Source organism: Lycium barbarum, chromosome 7 (assembly GCF_019175385.1).
Source record: "Lycium barbarum isolate Lr01 chromosome 7, ASM1917538v2, whole genome shotgun sequence".
Lineage (NCBI taxonomy): Eukaryota > Viridiplantae > Streptophyta > Magnoliopsida > Solanales > Solanaceae > Lycium > Lycium barbarum.
The window spans coordinates 76,719,928-76,738,052 of NC_083343.1; positions in this window are offsets into that span (position 1 = coordinate 76,719,928).

Here is an 18,125-nt window from a genome sequence, read left to right on the forward strand (position 1 = left end):
GGCACGAAGGATACGATGTTTCAATAAATAAGAAATAGCATTTGATGACCCTAATTGAGATTTCAAAGACATGCGAGGCAAGAGAAGAAAGTTTGCCAAGAAAGGCAAGGTATACGTTATGTATCGGAAAGGATTTACGAGTGACGAGTTAGTGATGACTTAATGATGTCTTGGATAAGAGTTAAAACATCCCTTAGATTGTTAATGAGGTGTTAAACAAGTGTTAAGAAGGTTCTATAAGGATTGAAGATCAAACGGGTCGACGAGAATGAGTTTGGAAAAGCAGGGCATTATACGGCCCAACATACTGGCCGTATAAAATATATTGGCCGTATGTTAGGCCGTATATTCTCCCCAAAAGTGCAACCCTCACTGGACCAATGTATGGCCAGACAATTTATACGGACCGTATGTTGGTCCGTATAACCGAGTCGGGACAGATTTTTAAGTTGATATAAGGGACCTCAACCTCATTTATTTCATTTCATTTTTCACTCCACACTTCAAGAACACTCTATAAAGCTCTCCATCTTTCTTCCACAATGACTCAAGAGAAATTTATTATCAACTTCATTTAACCAAGAAATCAAGTGTAAGGAACTCATCAGAGTTCATCCAATGCAAGAAATTCCATTGGAAGTGAATTAGGGTTTTGGATGAAGTGAGGTATTTACACTCAAGGCTCATTTCCATACTATCTAAGGTAAGTTTTATGATCATTCCATGTTGTTTAAACAATTGAGAGGCTGAAAGACTTGGATTGTAGAAGGAGATAGAAACTACGTCATGAATGAGAGAATAGTGGCATTTTTGCGTAGTAGTTTCAAATGAGTCATGATTCTTGATATGTCGTGATTATAAGTATGTTATAAATGAAATTAAGAACATGGGATAAGCATTATATGTGAGAAAACGTACTAGTGTACTATGACCATGATTATGGATGAATTGAAGTGAAATTGTGAAATGTGGATAACGTAGACGAATGAAGATTGTTGCTTATGAGATGTTTGGGAGTTGATATATGATATGAGGAAAGTTGTATAAACAAAGGAAATGCTGTCCAATTTTCTCTAGCTTTAGTTGAGCCTGTTCATGTGATCGATTAGCTAATGTTAATATTGTCACGACCCAGCCCCGTGGGCCGCGACTGGTGCCCTACTTTGGCACCCAAACGGACATACAAACTAAATCATCACTTTTAAACAGAGTTGAGAACGAATATTATCTTGCGCGATTGCGCGTACAAAACATTATATCAGAATCAGAAGAGGCAGCGGAATATACATTGCCGAACATATGCACATATATCAAAAAGCCGGCAAGGCTATCAAATATGTCAAAAGCCGACAAGGCTGTCAAATGGCACAACGGCCCAAAACGCATATACAAATGCACGCCGACAAGGCTGCCACAAACATATACAAAATGCACGCCGACGAGGCTGCCATAACGAATAGAGTCATGCAAACACATCCGTACCGAAGTAGGCACACACACCCACAAATACGTCTACAGACCTCTAAACAGACAAACCGAATCATATGGTGGGACAGGGCCCCGCCGTGCCCCTGAACAAATACATATATACATAGCGAACGAATATATACCAAAATGTGTGCTCTGAAATGAGAAGAGCACTCCAAACAGCAGAAGAGGGTGTCCTAAATGGGTAGATCACCAAACTGTGCATCTGTACCTGCGGGCATGAAACGCAGCCCCCGAAGAAAGGGGGTCAGTACGAAATATGTACTGAGTATGCAAAGCAGAATATACAGAAAGCAAATCTGAGACATAAACGAAATGGAAGTACCAAACATAAGTGCAAATCCAACATATCAAAATTTGCTTACTTTCAAAAATATGTAAGTAATGCATAGGGTACAGAAGAATATGGTCGCCCACCCGTCGATGGCGCCATAACACAGCATAACACCAGAAAGTTTCAAATCTCCGTATCCCCGTCACATATCATATCACAACATAACGCCATACACAACATAACACCAAATATAGGTGGAACCCGACCCTCTTTTGCGAGTAGCTCGGTGAACCATAAACACAGCATAACTCCGGAGTATATCAAAATGAGCACGACAACAGAACCGGCCCGGGACTCGGCGAAAGGAATAACAGAATGCACGAGTAGAGTCGTGAGTAGTCATATGCATAAAATCATTATCATAAATTCAAACATAAGTAAAATGATCATATTTGAAATCGGAATAATAATCATACCAAATTCTTTCAAAGATTCTCTGAATTACATAAAGGAAAGTCGCAGGACCCACGGACGGGTATTTACCCAAGTCGGGCCCGCCTATGGAAAACATACGTATCATACATAATGCAAACTTTTATAAAAATATTGGAGCAATCCGAGCATTTATGTGAAATGTATGGCATTCAGAAATTTCGAAGTTCTTTAAAGTGAAACCTTTTTGCGCAAAGTTCGGAAAGCGATTATTTCAAATACATAAAGGTTCATATTTCATCAAATCATACATAAGAGTGCCAAGGAACATATATAGATCATATCATGCTCGGATTTCGGATTTGGAATTTCCTTAAGGCTATAATCTAGCCTATGTAAAACTAAGACATGTCAAAAAGAAGGGAGGTTGCTTTACATACCTCGTACGCACTCCAAGATGGCCAATCTAAAGTGAATTCCAATCTACGCCTCGGGCTCCCCAAGGTCTACAAATATGCCAACGAATATCCAATATTAAACATAGGCACTTAAGCCATTTATTCCAACTAACATTAAATTCTACAGAACATTCGGTAGCATTTCCCCTGTAAATAGGCCATCCCGAGAATTTAACTCACTCAAAATCAACAACAACAACCACAATAACCAACCTAGCAACATCGATAATCAATCCGAAAGGCAATATTACATTAATAAATCTCTTTTTCAACATTCGACAACATTCCTAATATTTTTTTCAACGGCTTACATTCAAGCCACAACATAGCTCATACATTCAATTATCAACCCGAATCCTTTCCAACAATATTCAAGGGCATTCTAAACAACTCACATAATATTTCCAACGATCCAACATTTTACTCCAAATTGGCCGAAAAACAGCCCCCTAAACCGAGACAGCCCCTATAGCACATTCCTCAATTTCATTTCATGATTTGTATCAACAATCCACAATATAACGATGTCATTTTCACAAATATACGAATTACATCAAACGCACAATGGGCCTCAAATCAGCCCACACAATCTCAACATCTTTCTTTAGTCATTAAACACTTATTTCCAACTAGAATTCATAACGACGACAACTAAAACGCTAAGCGATATTAATTCATTCTTTGCTACAAATTGGAGGTTATACCCGGCCACACTACACACATATATATATTGATGGTTCTCATAAATAAGGATTTCATTAAGTGCACAAAATTCTCCAAATCAGTCCTCAACACTTACCATATCAATTTGAGACATTAAACTCTCATTTCTAACATAAAAGTTATCACAACAACCATTTCGACGCTAAGCGATATTAGTGCAATCCTCGGCATATAATAAGACCCATATTCGTCTATCACTACACATATACATATTTCGATGATTTTTATTCTCTTCTCCACTCTACAACAATCAAATATGTTACAACCAATTAATTCATCAATTTCATTTTCAACACCCATTTGCACGGCTAAACCACCTATCACACAACCCACTTCCAACATACAATATTTCATGATTTCCATCGATATTAACATACTACAATATGCATACAATATTTATAACTCATAAAACAAGAAAAATTCTCACCTTTCCTCTTCAACTCCACAATGGGTTAGGGTTTGCAATCTCTCAAATAAATGACTTGATCGCTCCAACAATGTCTCCACGCTACTTAGGGACCTCTAATTAGTGGGTTTGAACCAAAGAAATAATTTTGGAGAGGCTTGAAAGGGATTTGGTTTTCCTTGGTCTTAGCCGTGAGCTACAGGGAGTGGAGCTCTCCAAGTTCTTGTTTTATTTGCTAAGTGTTGAATGAGAAAAAAGATGACTTAGTCTTCATATTTTAAGGTTCCACAAAATATCTCCACATCTTTGGCCCACACATGTGTTGGACCATTTAAAATTGGCCACACAATTGTGTGGGACTACTTCATATACACGGCCACCATGGCCTTATTTTGCAAGATTTTTAATTCCAAATTTATGAATTGTGGTCCTAATTTTTCCTAAGTGTTCAATGCCCACAATTTTATATATAACTTTATGTCTCAAAATAAAATCAAATGGTCAAAAATCCCGACTTCAAATCCCGGAATAGTCTTGGCCTTAAATTATCATAGTTAATCCGGGTTGTCCCAATGTATAAAAATACGGGACATAACAAATATGAACTCTCTTGAAGGTAGAAACGTGAGCATTGAAGGAGAACGGCCAATCGGTAGAATAGCTAAATGAAAAGGTATGTGAGGCTAGTCCCTTTCTTCTAAGGCATGACTCCAATGACCTGAATTCTCCCATTTTACCATGACCTTCTTACATTGCGGCAATTATGAGCCTATGATTATAAGGAGCTTAACATGAGATACAGAAACGAGATATGTTATGAGCATGATAGTGATGATGATGAGTTAAGTCTAAAGATCCTAAAGCTAATGATTCTAACAATGATCCATTGATGTTGTTTATTGTATACACTCACCTTATATGTTAATTCCTTCAAGGTGAGGCAGAATGCTTATGAATGCTCCATAATGGAATCGGGGGTTCATGACCTTATGTCACCCCGATGAAGTATAGTTGTCTTTGAGTTTCTATGCATGCATTATGATGAGTACATCATGATGATATTATACCTCGCCTATATGGCCGGGTAGACACCGCTAAGGCGGGCAGCGTATACACCATGTCTAGATGGCATGGGCAGACACCACTAGTAGGCGGCATGAGATGGTTACCCCGGAGGCGGGAGGCCTGGACGCGGGTTAATGAGTTTTTACACCGTACCTATATGGTCGGGCAGCTTATACATATATATATATATATATATATATATATATATATATATATATATATATATATATATATATATATATATATATGCAAACATGATATGATGATGATGCTTATGAAGTAAGTAATCGTGCATTATTTCTATTAAAACTAACAGTCAGTCACAAATTGTTCTTCATTTGATATCCCCCTATTTCATTGATGTATTGTTGTTGTTTATGCCTTACATACTCAATACAATGCTCGTACAGACGTCCTTTTCTTTGGACGCTGTGTTCATACCTATAGGTAGACAGGGAGGTGATCCAGATTCATAGGAGCTATCAGCAGACTTTAAGAGCACTCCATTGTTCCGGAGGTGCCATTGCTTATTATATTTGTGTACATATATTTTGGGCACGACGGGGTCCTGTCCCGTCCATATGTCTAGTACTCTAGTGGAGGCTCATAGATACGCATATGTAGGTAGTATGGTCTCACGATGTCCTTATTATATGTGTATTATTTTGATAGCGGAAGGGCTTATGTATATAAAGGTGAATATGTTTCAAATGAAAATGGTTTTCCTAGAATTATGAGTACGAGATTAATGAATGAACGCAAGATGAGTATGATGAGTAGTAGTAAAAGTGTTGCTTGGTGGTTAGCTCCGGGTACCCGTCATAGCCCCCTATTTGGGTCGTGACACCTACCTTAAAGCAAGCAAGATGATTAGGAAAGGGTATATCTATCACCTAGTTCGGATGTAGGATGTACAAGTAGGGTCACCGACCCTTCAGTCTGTTCCTGTGGTTAATGAATTCCCAGAGTTGTTTCCAGATGAGCTGAGGGAGATTGATTTTACTATTGATCTACTACCAGATACTAAACCAATATCCATTCCTCCTTACAGAATGGCACCTGCCGAGTTGAAGGAATTGAAGGATCAACTAAGGGATTTACTTGAGAAGGGCTTTATTAGGCCCAGTACATCGCCGTGGGGAGCACCAGTATTATTTGTAAGAAAGAAGGATAGCTTCTTGCGAATGTGTATTGATTATAGGCCATTGAATAAAGTGCCTATAAAGAATAAGTATCCACTTCCGAGGATTGATGACTTATTTGACCAGCTATAGGGTGCCAAGTATTTCTAGAAGATAGACTTGAGATCGAGATATCATCAAGTTAGAGTGAAGGAGGAAGACATTTCGAACACGATATTCAGGACTAGATATGGGCACTATGAGTTCTGTGTCATGTCATTCGGATTAAGTAATTCCCTAGCTGTATTTATGGACTTGATGAATCATGTATTTAGACCTTTCCTAGATCTATTCATGATCGTGTTCATAGATGATATTCTGGTCTATTCATCGTCAGAGACTGAACATGCAGATCATCTACATCCGGTGCTTAGAGTTCTTCGAGATAGAGAGTTATATGCGAAGTTTTCCAAATGTGACTACTGGTTGAACTCTGTGGCTTTTGTTTGTCACATTATTTCAGATGAAGGCATTAGAGTGGATACTCAAAAGATTGAAGCTGTGAAGAATTGGCCAAGGCCCACGACACCAACGGAGATACGTAGTTTCTTGGGTCTGGCAGGATATTATAAGAGGTTCGTAGAGAGATTTTCTTCACTTTCAGCCCCAATAACCAAGCTGACTCAAAAATCAGCTAAGATTCAGTGGACGGATGCATGTGAGCGGAGTTTTCAGATATTAAAGGATAAGTTGACCTCAGCACCCGTCTTGACTCTTCCAGAGGGAACAGATGGCTACATGATATATTGTGATGCTTCAGGTGTTGGGTTGGGTTGTGTATTAATGCAACATGGTAAGGTTGTCGCTTATGCCTCCAGACAGTTGAAGAAGCGCGAGAAGAATTATCCAACTCATGATCTTGAGTTAGCTGCAGTGATCCATGCCTTGAAAATGTGAACGCACTACTTATATGGTGTTCATGTTGATATTTTTACTGATCACAAGAGCCTCCAATATATCATTAAACAGAAGGACTTGACCTTACATCAAAGGCGATGTTGATAGTCTATTCCATCCTGGAAAGGCTAATGTAGTAGCCAATGCTGTTAGTCGTAAGACCATGGGTAGCCTATCTTATGTGCGGCCAGAGAAAATGGAGATAGTCTACAAATTTTATCAGTTGGCTATCCTTGAATTTTGGTTGTTAGACTCAAGTGATACAGGAGTTACAGTCCAAGATACAGTGATGTCATCTTTGGCAGCTGAGATAAAAGAGTGTTAGTATGAAGATCCTGTCTTAGTTCATTATCGGGATACAACTCCTCATAAAGAAAAGACCCCCTTCGTGATCATAGGAGATGAAGCACTCACGTATCGAAGTAGTTTATGTGTTTCTAATGTTGCAGGCCTTCGTCGGCAAGTTATGGGGGAAGCCCACTATTCTCGCTATTCTATTCATTTGGGCACAACGAAAATGTACCATGATCTCAAGGAAGATTATTGGTGGGATGGTATGAAAAGAGATATAGTAGAATTTGTCACTCAGTGTCCGAATTGTTAGCAAGTTAAGATAGAGCACCAGAAGCCTGGAGGTTTGTTACAGGCTATGGAAATTCCGACATGGAAATGGGAGGTAATTAATATGGATTTTATTACAGGTTTTTTCCCCGTACTCAGCGGAAGTATGATTCAATATGGGTCATAGTTGATAGGCTTACAAAGTCAGCCCACTTTTTAACTGTCAAAACTACTTATTCAGCTGAGGATTATGCAAGACTTCAGTATCCAGAGAGATTGTATGACTTCAAGACTTATTCAGAGAGATTGTATGACTTCATAGAGTTCCTACAGCCATTATTTCGGATAGAGGAGAGCAATTTACAGCTAACTTCTGGAAATATTTCCAGAATGGATTAGGGACTCAGGTGAGTCTTAGTACAGTATTTCATCCGCAGACAGATGGACAGGCAGAGCGTACTATACAAACACTTGAGGACATGTTGAGAGCTTGTGTGATTGACTTCCGAGGTAGCTGAGATGATCATTTTCCTCTTATTGAGTTTGGATATAATAACAATTACCATTCCAGTATCCAGATGGCTCTTTATAACGCTTTATATAGGCGGAGATGTAGATCACCCATAGGATGGTTTGAGATTGGAGAGAACCGATTAGCAGGCCCGAACTTAATACAGCAAGCGGTTGAGAAAGTGAAAGTGATTCAAGAAAGGTTATTAGCGGCGCAGAGTTGACATAAGTCCTATGTAGATAAAAGGCGGCGTAAGCTAGAGTTTGAGGTAGGTGATTGGGTTTTCTTAATGGTCTCTCCAATCAAGGGAGTGATGAGATTTAGCAAGAAGGGTAAGTTGATCCCTCGATACATTGGGCCATATAGAATTATTCGTACAGCGGGTAAGGTAGCGTATGAGCTAGAGCTACCTTCTGATCTGGAGTCTATACATCCAGTGTTCCATGTGTTCATGCTCCGTAAGTGCATAGGAGATCCCTCAAGAGTCGTACCAGTAGATGATATCCAGGTGACTGAGCAATTATCATATAAGGAAATCTATATGGCGATATTAGATAGGCAAGTCCGTCGGCTACGAACCAAGGATGTGGTTTCTGTTAAAGTACTCTGGAGATATAATAACGTCGAGGAGATAACCTGAGAGACGGAAGAAGAGATGAAGACTAAGTACCCGCACTTGTTTTCGTTGTCCTCGAAGGCCCAGTTTGAGACATCATCATCCCCAGGTATTGGATTTATTTATAGCTATTGTGATTGGTCGTGTGAGGCCATATTGTTGTATATTTTATCATATGGCCTAGTGTAGCATTATTTTGGGTTGCTGTGTAGGATGGTAGTGGTATAGTTACAGGGGAAGCTTTGGCAAAATTTTCATAGAATTCCTATGAGTTTTAACATTCAAGGACGAATGTTTCTGGGGGAGGGGTTGAGGATGTTACACCTCGTAGTTTTTGTATGTTGAGATTCGCTAGGTGCTAGTTTTTCAATTGTGGACACTGGAGTTATTGTCGAAGATGTATGAAATTATATGTGCTTATCATGTGGTTATGAGGGTCTAAGCTCATGCAATAGGTTATGGAAGGATTGGAGCACAAGTGAATCAAGGAGATTAAGTTTTTGGCTTTAGAGAAAAGTTGGGTAAGATTTCATACGATAACTCTAGTCTAACTTGGGGAAAGAATATATTTTAGCATATGAAGAGTTTTGAGGTAAAGTACAAGCCTAAAATAAAGTTCCTGAAGTCTAGTTTCCAACGCAACAAACCACACATTGAACCGACATCAGAATCAAACGTTATGAGCAATTTAAGACAGACTGCCAGAGTAGGGATTAACTCTGCGTGAACGCGCCTGGAGATGGCCCGAACACGCGGAGGACCAAGGGATAACTCAGCTCGAATGCGCCCCAAGGTGGCGCGAACACGTTGAGCAATTTCTAGGTCAGTGCAGGCAGACTCTAGAACGTTATAAAAGGGGGGTTACCTCCTTATTCTTCATCCAAAACACCCCAAAATTTCCCCAAACTCTTTGAAGGCTCTCTCCACCTTCCACCCATAAAATTTTAGCGAATTAAGTGGAATCCCCGGATTTAAGTTCAAAGAGTGTATAGTTGTGATTATAGTATCGTTTTGCGGTGGATTTTGGCTTGGATTCAAAGTAGATATTGAGGATATTGCAGATCTAGTAAGAACAAGGTATGGATCTCTCTCTATTGATATTGATTTAGGTTTATTTACAAAGATAAAGTTATTAAATAATCGTATAACGAATTTGTGGGTTGAGAAATTGGATAAACATCGTGTGAGATGCTTTATGGAATATTTTGGTATGGATGATGATATTGTTGACATTAGAGTTATTGTTGTTGTTGTATTGGTTGTTGGTATTGTGATTTCGGGATAGGGATATAAACAGGGGAGATGCTACCCGAATTTCGGCAGATTCTAAAAGGATTTAATTTGAAGGCTTAAGACAAGCATAAGATGATAAGACTAACCATAGTATAAATTTTCTTGAATATATATTTACGAGCTTGGAAGGACAAGCATTAAGTAGCTAAAGTTAAGGCGGAGGAAAAGGCACGTTAAGGTTATCCTTTCTTTCATTTTTGGCATGATCCAATGATATGAACGACCAAACGAGTAAATGAGCTTCCATATTACTCAACTCTTAGAAGCACTAGGAGTAATTCAGTCTTTGATGATCCTGTACCCCTGTTATTATGTTCCTTCTGTTCATGGGTCTTGAGTGTCATGACCTAAACAGATGGGCCGTAACAAGTGCACTCCGGATCAATGGAGCATACTGACTGCTGCTGAGGGGAGGCCCTACTGCGGTGGATCGTCCGACTAGCTACCTGATCCTGCGGGCATGAACGCAGCGTCCACAGGAAGGGACGTTAGTACAAGTAATGTACCGAGTATGTAAGGTATGAATAATAACATAGTAAGGGATGTAAAGTATGAATAATAACAGAATGGAAATATACGAGAGTAACCTGTACATATGAGTGCCTCTTAGGGCGGATGCCATGCATGCTTAGCTTTCTTTGAAAACATTTCTTGTTCATGTATACATAAAATAGAACATATCATGTTGCCGAGGCGTCGGCTCCGATCCATTTAACCACATATCTCACGTGTCTGGGCATCCCGCATCCGGATGATAACATGTCATATAATACCAGCTGATCAGGTGGCCATGCGTCTATAACGCCTCGCCTTTTTCCCCATATTCCCTATATACATATACATATATCATATAAGCAGCATGCATGAAAGCCCAAGAAAAGCTATAACTCTATCGGAGTGACGTAAGGTCGATAACCTCCGATTATATTATGGAATAATTATCGCTCTATCTCACCTTGAAGGAACAATTCCTAAGGTGAGGCCAACAACAATGAATAAATTTGAGAAAGTTAGGAAAATAGCTCAATATTCTCATAAAAATATCGATCTCATAACTTGAGACATTTATCTATAAAACATCATCATCATACTTATTGTAGAAAATATTCTCACTCTTAATGTCATCATTATCATGGTAAAAACATGTTCGTCGCTGTTATCACAAGAGCTCACATAATCATAACCATTGGCTTGGAAAATACGAGCATTTTGGAAAGACATTTACGGGTTATCGGGAAAGGAATCATGCTTTGGAGTCATAAACATCTAGCTTTTGGAAACAAAGAAGTTATGAAAACATTTATGAAGTCGTACCATAGGAATCATGCCTTTGAAAGAAAGGGACAAGCCTTAACATACCTTTTTGGTCGCCTTAACTTTAACTACTCAACGCTTGTCCTCCCAGGCTCGTAAATCTATATCCAAGAAAATTTATACTATTGTTAGACTCACCTTTATACGCTTTTCTTAGTCCTTCAAATAAATCTTTCTAGAATCTGCCGAAATTTTGGCAGCACCTCCCCGGATTATTTGCCTAGCCCAAAATAGTAATTCAGCCACCAACAACAACAACATCAATACCAACATTAATCATAATATTCTCAACACCAAAATACTTCATAAACATCCCATATGGGGTTTATCCCATATTTCCACCAACAAAACTATTATACGGCTATTTGACAGTTTTATCTCCGTAAATAAACCAAAATTAACGTTAATAATAGGATATTCATACCTTGCTCCGAATAATATCGCCATATCTTCACTTTTTTTCACCTTAAACTTGAACCACCTGCGTCGCTATTTGATTCTATACTCGCAACTATACGTTGCCTGAACCGGAATTCTTGAATTTTAGCTGATTTAGGCTTGAAATTTGGGTTTGAGAGTTGGGAACTTTCTAGAGAATTTTGGAATAGTTTTGGAAGAAATCTTGGCTGAAAAATGAGGGGGCAAGCCCCTTTTATATTGATTCAAATTCGTGTCGGGTCACTGTAGTAGTAAATATAGCAGTTACTGTAGCAAATGTTTCTGCTATGGCAGCTGAACTTGTAATGTCCATAATTCTCTACTCTGATAACGTATCGATGCGAGGTTTGTTGCGTTGGAAACTAGACTCGACGAACTTCATTTTAGGCTTTTGTTTCATTTCAAAACACTTCAGATGCTAAGAGATATTTGCCCCTCAAGTTGGACCAAAATTTTCACATGAAACTTTACCCATCCTTCACTCATTAAATGTACTTGATAATGCTTGCTTATATTTCAAAGTGGTTTTACTTAACCATAACTCAACGTACTTATGTTTAAAATTTGATAAGTGTTTCTTCGAAGATACGGGGTGTAACATTCTTCCCCCCTTAAAAATTTTCGTCCTCGAATGTTGCAGTATTGCCAACCCACGACAGCGTCTTTTATTCGTTAGAACAATTATGTTTCCTTTAGGGTCCGATTACCATTTGCTTAAACTATAACTTGGATTAGTCTCTTCTCATTCTTTCTTAACTCTCATGATTAAATATTTCCTGTTACTTTACTCCTAAATGCTCTCCTCTTCCTTCGACCAACCCATTAGTATACCTTTCCTACTTTCATCCTTAACCTTCCTTGGGTTTCTTCCTCCTCGAGCATCTTTCTTCTCTTGTTATTTGTAGTATCGGCTCTAAAGTTCGTGAAATGTTCCTTTGAACGCGCAAATCCGTTCTATTCTTAAGTCATCTTTTTTGAAAGCTTCTCCATGTCCGAGGCAACCGTGTTAATTTGACCACACACTTATCCCCTTATATACCTTTCGAGGGTTGGAAATCTTTTAACATCCTCGCAAGGCCTAACCATTCTTTCTCTTACTTCACATTCCTCGTCGTGGTCACTATCCTTTGAGCCCCACTTATCGAAGCCTATTCTCTGACCCCACACATTCCTCTTTTGTTCCATACTGCCACACTTTATCCAATTCGCATGCCTACCTTCAAATTTTTACCCAAATAGTCCCGTGCTTGCCCGTCGTCCCTCTTGGAGGCGTCACTCACTCGTGTTTCTTACTTTTCACTTTTTCTGACATGTTGATCTCCTTACCTTCCATCTACTCACTTTCTTTCCTTCCAGATGTCATTACATTAAAACTCTCCAAGCCTAACATGTAGTGAAAATAACATCAGCTTACCATGTAACATTTGTACCATTTATTTTTTTGTCACTTGAACTTCCTTACCCTGTTCGATTAATGCCTTTAGTATATAGCAATGCTGGTTGCTGGGACACACATACCAATTTGGCGGGGTCACATATAGGATATCATACCTATACATACATGTGGTTACTAACCCCTCACTAATAAAGTATCTCCAAATACTATTCGCACTCATCCTAATTCTAGAGCTGTGATGCACCTTCTTTCTTGCCACCGATCTAGTCTGCCTTGTCCTTCACGACCTCTTGAGGTTTCTAACCACTCCAAATACTCAGATTTCCCTTAGGCTACTCTAGCTACTCATCTGTCCCTTATCTCTAAATTTGTAAAACTTTTAGTACACTTCCCACGGGGGTCACCCATCCTAGTATTACTCTCACCCCAGCACGCTTAACCTTGGAGTGCTAATGGGATCCGGTGCGTTAGTACTGGTATGATCGCATCCACCCTACTGGATGACCTTTATCACATAACCTAGAACAAGATGAAATTCTAACGGATTTCGATAAATTGTCGTAGTGCATCTCCCTCCAGATTAAGGATTCCTTACTCTTCTGTTGAACCAAATGCTATTTTAACCTTTGGAACTCCCGATGACAAGCCATCAATCAACACATACAACTACTTTCCATTCCTAAATTTTAAGATTCTTTGTATCGGTAAAACTTCTTAGCCGCAGTTATCTATAAGAACAGCATCATCATATTCATTGTAGAAAATATTCTCACTCTTAACGTCATCATTATCATGGTAAAAACATGTTCGGCGCTATTATCACAAGAGCTCACATAATCATGACCTTTGGTTGGGAAAATACGAGCATTTTGGAAAGACATTTATAGGTTATCGGGAAAGGAATCATGCTTTGGAGTCATAAACATCTAGCTTTTGGAAAACAACAAGTTATGAAAACATTTATGAAATCGTACCATAGGAATCATGCCTTTGAAAGAAAGGGACAAGCCTTAACATACCTTTTTGGTCGCCTTAACTTTAACTACTCAACGCTTGTCAGCCCAGGCTCGCAAATCTATATCCAAGAAAATTTATAATCTTTCTAGAATCTGCCAAAATTTCGGCAGCATCTCCCCTGATTATTTGCCTAGCCCAAAATAGTAATTCAGCCACCTACAACAACAACATCAATACCAACATTAATCATACTGTTCTCAACACCAAAATACTCCATAAATATCCCATATGGGGTTTATCCCATATTTCCACCAACAAAACTATTATACGGCTATTTGACAATTTTATCTCCGTAAATAAACCAAAATTAATGTTAATAATGGGAGATTCATACCTTGCTCCTAATAATATCGCCATATCTTCACTTTTTTCACCTTAAACTTGAACCACCCGTGTCGCTATTTGATTCTATACTCGCAACTATGCGTTGCCTGAACGGGAATTCGTGAATTATACCTGATTTAGGCTTGAAATTTGGGTTTGAGAGTTGGGGAACTTTCTAGAGCATTTTGGAATAGTTTGCAAGAACTCTTGGCTGAAAAATGAGGGGGCAAGCCCCTTTTATATTGATTCAAATTCGGGTCGGGCTCACTGTAACGTCCATAATTCTCTAGTCTGATATCGTATCGACGAGTTGTTTGTTGCGTTGGAAACCAGACTCGACGAACTTCATTTTAGGCTTTTGTTTCACTTCAAAACACTTCATATGATAAGAGATATTTGTCCCTCAAGTTGGACCAAAATCTTCACATAAAACGTTACCCATCCTTCACTCATTAAATGTACTTCATAATGCTTGCTTATATTTCAAAGTGGTTTTACTTAACCATAAGTCAATGTACTTATGTTTCAAATTTGATAAGTGCTTATTCGAAGATACGGGGTGTAATGCCACAACCCAAACCGATGGGCCGTAACAATTGCCCTGTCACGACCAGGCTAGGGGCGGTGACGGGTACCCGGGGCTAATCACCGAGCACCACTCGCTCTACTACTCATCTACTCTCATTCGTGCATCATATGCTCTTAACCATGGTAATTATTATCATTTGAAACATTTTTGCTTATATACATAATCCTTTCGGCTATCAAAATAATATACATACACACATATTGTCACACCCTAATCTACCTAGGGTGTGATGGGCACCCGACCCTTACTTAGGGCCGAGCGAACCCTCCAACTCTTATCACACACATACTCTTTTTGGAATTTTAAATCAAATAAGCATGAAATACATATTAAGGCTTTTAGAAATCTTTTCTTTTCTTTGTTTATCAAATTCAACAAAATTTGTAATTATATGGAATTCATATCATAACACAACTGACACATTGGCTGATGGAGCCGCTACAGAACTGACATTCTATACCCACAACTCTGTCTGCAAAGTCTCTAACTTCGAACAAAACATCTTAGCACATATACCCTGACTCGGCAGCACTCCAGGAACAAGTAGAGCCTGCCAACTCCGCTGGAGCATCTTCTATAATAGATTCAACTCATCTGGGTGTACCTGCGCGGCATGAAACGCAGCCCCTGAAGAAAGGGGGTCAGTACGGAAAATGTACTAAGCATGTAAGGCATGAAATACAGGAAACAGAATCATGACTGAAACAGAGAATTACCAAAATCAAGTATGACTTTTTTAAAACATCGAAGTACTTGCCTTTTTAAATTAAAATCAGGCATATCCTTATTATATATCATATATACAGACAACGTGTCCCGGCCCTCCCGTGAAGGACTCGGTAGATAAAATCATACATGTCCACATCACATACCATATATGCATAACGTGTCCCAGCCCTCCCGTGAGGGACTCGGTGGAGAAAATCCTGCATGTAAATATCATATATCATGTATGCATCAAACGTGTCCCGGCCCTCTATTGAGGGACTCGGTGGATACATATAACGTGTCCCGGCCCTCTATTGCGGGACTCGGTGAATAAAGTCATCATATGCCATCCTGGCCACCATCCCCATATCATCATAACATCATATACATATAACGTGTCCCGACCCGCAAGTGAGAGGGACTCGGTGAACATTGCAGTGGAATACGCACGAGAACATGTCCTGGCCCGGGCTCAGTGAAATCCAAACTGAGGCTTGCACGAACAAAATAATGCGAAACCATATGCACATAAATCAAGACTCGATAGACTAGTATGCTTACCGACATCAGAAGGCTCATGCACAAGTTTCGGGTCAATCCGACTTAGTATGATAGAGTTATGGACGTTTGAAGTACAGAACCTTCTACGAGCATTTCAGAAGCCATTTTTGGAAAATCGAAGCAATAATCACATCAAGTATCTTTCGGATATCGTATAGATCAAATCAAATATAACTTTTGGAATCCTATGTACATATCAAAATATATCAAAGAATCAATGGAATAGTCGAACGTGCTAAAATTTGAAAAATCAAGACTTTATTCATATCGATTATCTTTCGAATACCATTCGGAAACATATCAAATAGACCTTCGGACATCATAGATACGCATTAAAATCATATGCAACAGCTTATGGAAATCAAGGACATTAGCCATCCTAGTGGCTCTAAGAATAGGAATTTCTCTGAAATCATACATCTACATCATTTATTTGTTTTATAAAGACCATGCCAAAAGAAAGAAAGGGTAAGCCTTACATACCTGTGCCACGCCTTATTAGCTACGCCTATTTATCCAAGCTTGCTATGCAACATTCAAGAAGATTTTTACATAATCATTAGATTCATTGTCATTCACTTGGCTTAGCTTCTCAAACAAATTCACTTATAATCTGCCGAAATTTCGGCAGCATTTCCCCTGTAAACACATCATCCCCGAGAATCTAACTCGGCAAATTTATTTAACAACAACAAACCCGAGAATGCAACTCGGCCAAATTATCAATAACAATACCAACAGTCATAACTTCCAACTTCAACAATTATTTCAAAATACATTCTAAAATTAACAATTCTTTCTACACAATCCGACGGCATTCCATTTACACTCAATTCAATCACATGAAATCAAGCCAACATCAATGCTTACACATTCAATTACTTGCCCAAGACCTTACAACACAATTCAAGAATACTTCAAATAAGTCATGCAATATTCAAAACAATCTAGCCAGTATGCCATTTCACCCAAAACCTTCCAAAAGCAACAAGAACCATAACAACACACTTCCTTCTTTCAAATTCAATTACAACAACCCAACTTACAATATTCCAAACACATGTCTCATTTCCGATATTCATGAAGTATATTTACAACATACACATTCTTTCTTTCCAAATTCAGGAACTATAATAATAGTCTATGCATTAAAAACTTTATGACAAGAAACTATACTAATGTCAAATTAAGTTCATCCATAATCCACAACACAACAACAATCAAATTACTAAATAAAATAAATTCATTTGTTCTACATAATACAACTATATTCAGCCACAACACCAACCCACACGGCTACAACATAGCATCCACACTTTCATGAATTTCATCCATTTCTTCACTCTACAACATATACAAACCACCCACAACATATAAAAGAAGATGAAACCTTACCTTTTTCACTTAGTTCTTCAACTTGGCTAGAATTGTGCCTTGCAAGAATGAATGGCTTTATTGCTCCAACAACCACTCCATGTTAATTAGGGCCTTCAACTTGCTTGGAATACTAGAAGAAAAATATTTTTCTTGATCAATTTCCATGGCTTCAATTTGGAAACCATGGCCGAATACTCTTTCCTTTCTCTCTTCTCCTTTTTTTTTCTTCTTCTACAAACTTCCAAAAGATGAAATGAAAAATGTGACTAATTGGCCTAATTACACACATATATAATTTACTTGTTTGGGCCAAAGCCCACCCCCATAGTGCATGGCCCACTTGGCCTTTTTATTCAAGACTATATATATATATATATATATATATATATATATATATATATATATATATATATATATATTTTATTTTATTTTTGTTTTGGAATTCATGAAAATTTATTTTCCAAATTTTGAATTTTCCCTTAGCCTTCCTCCATAT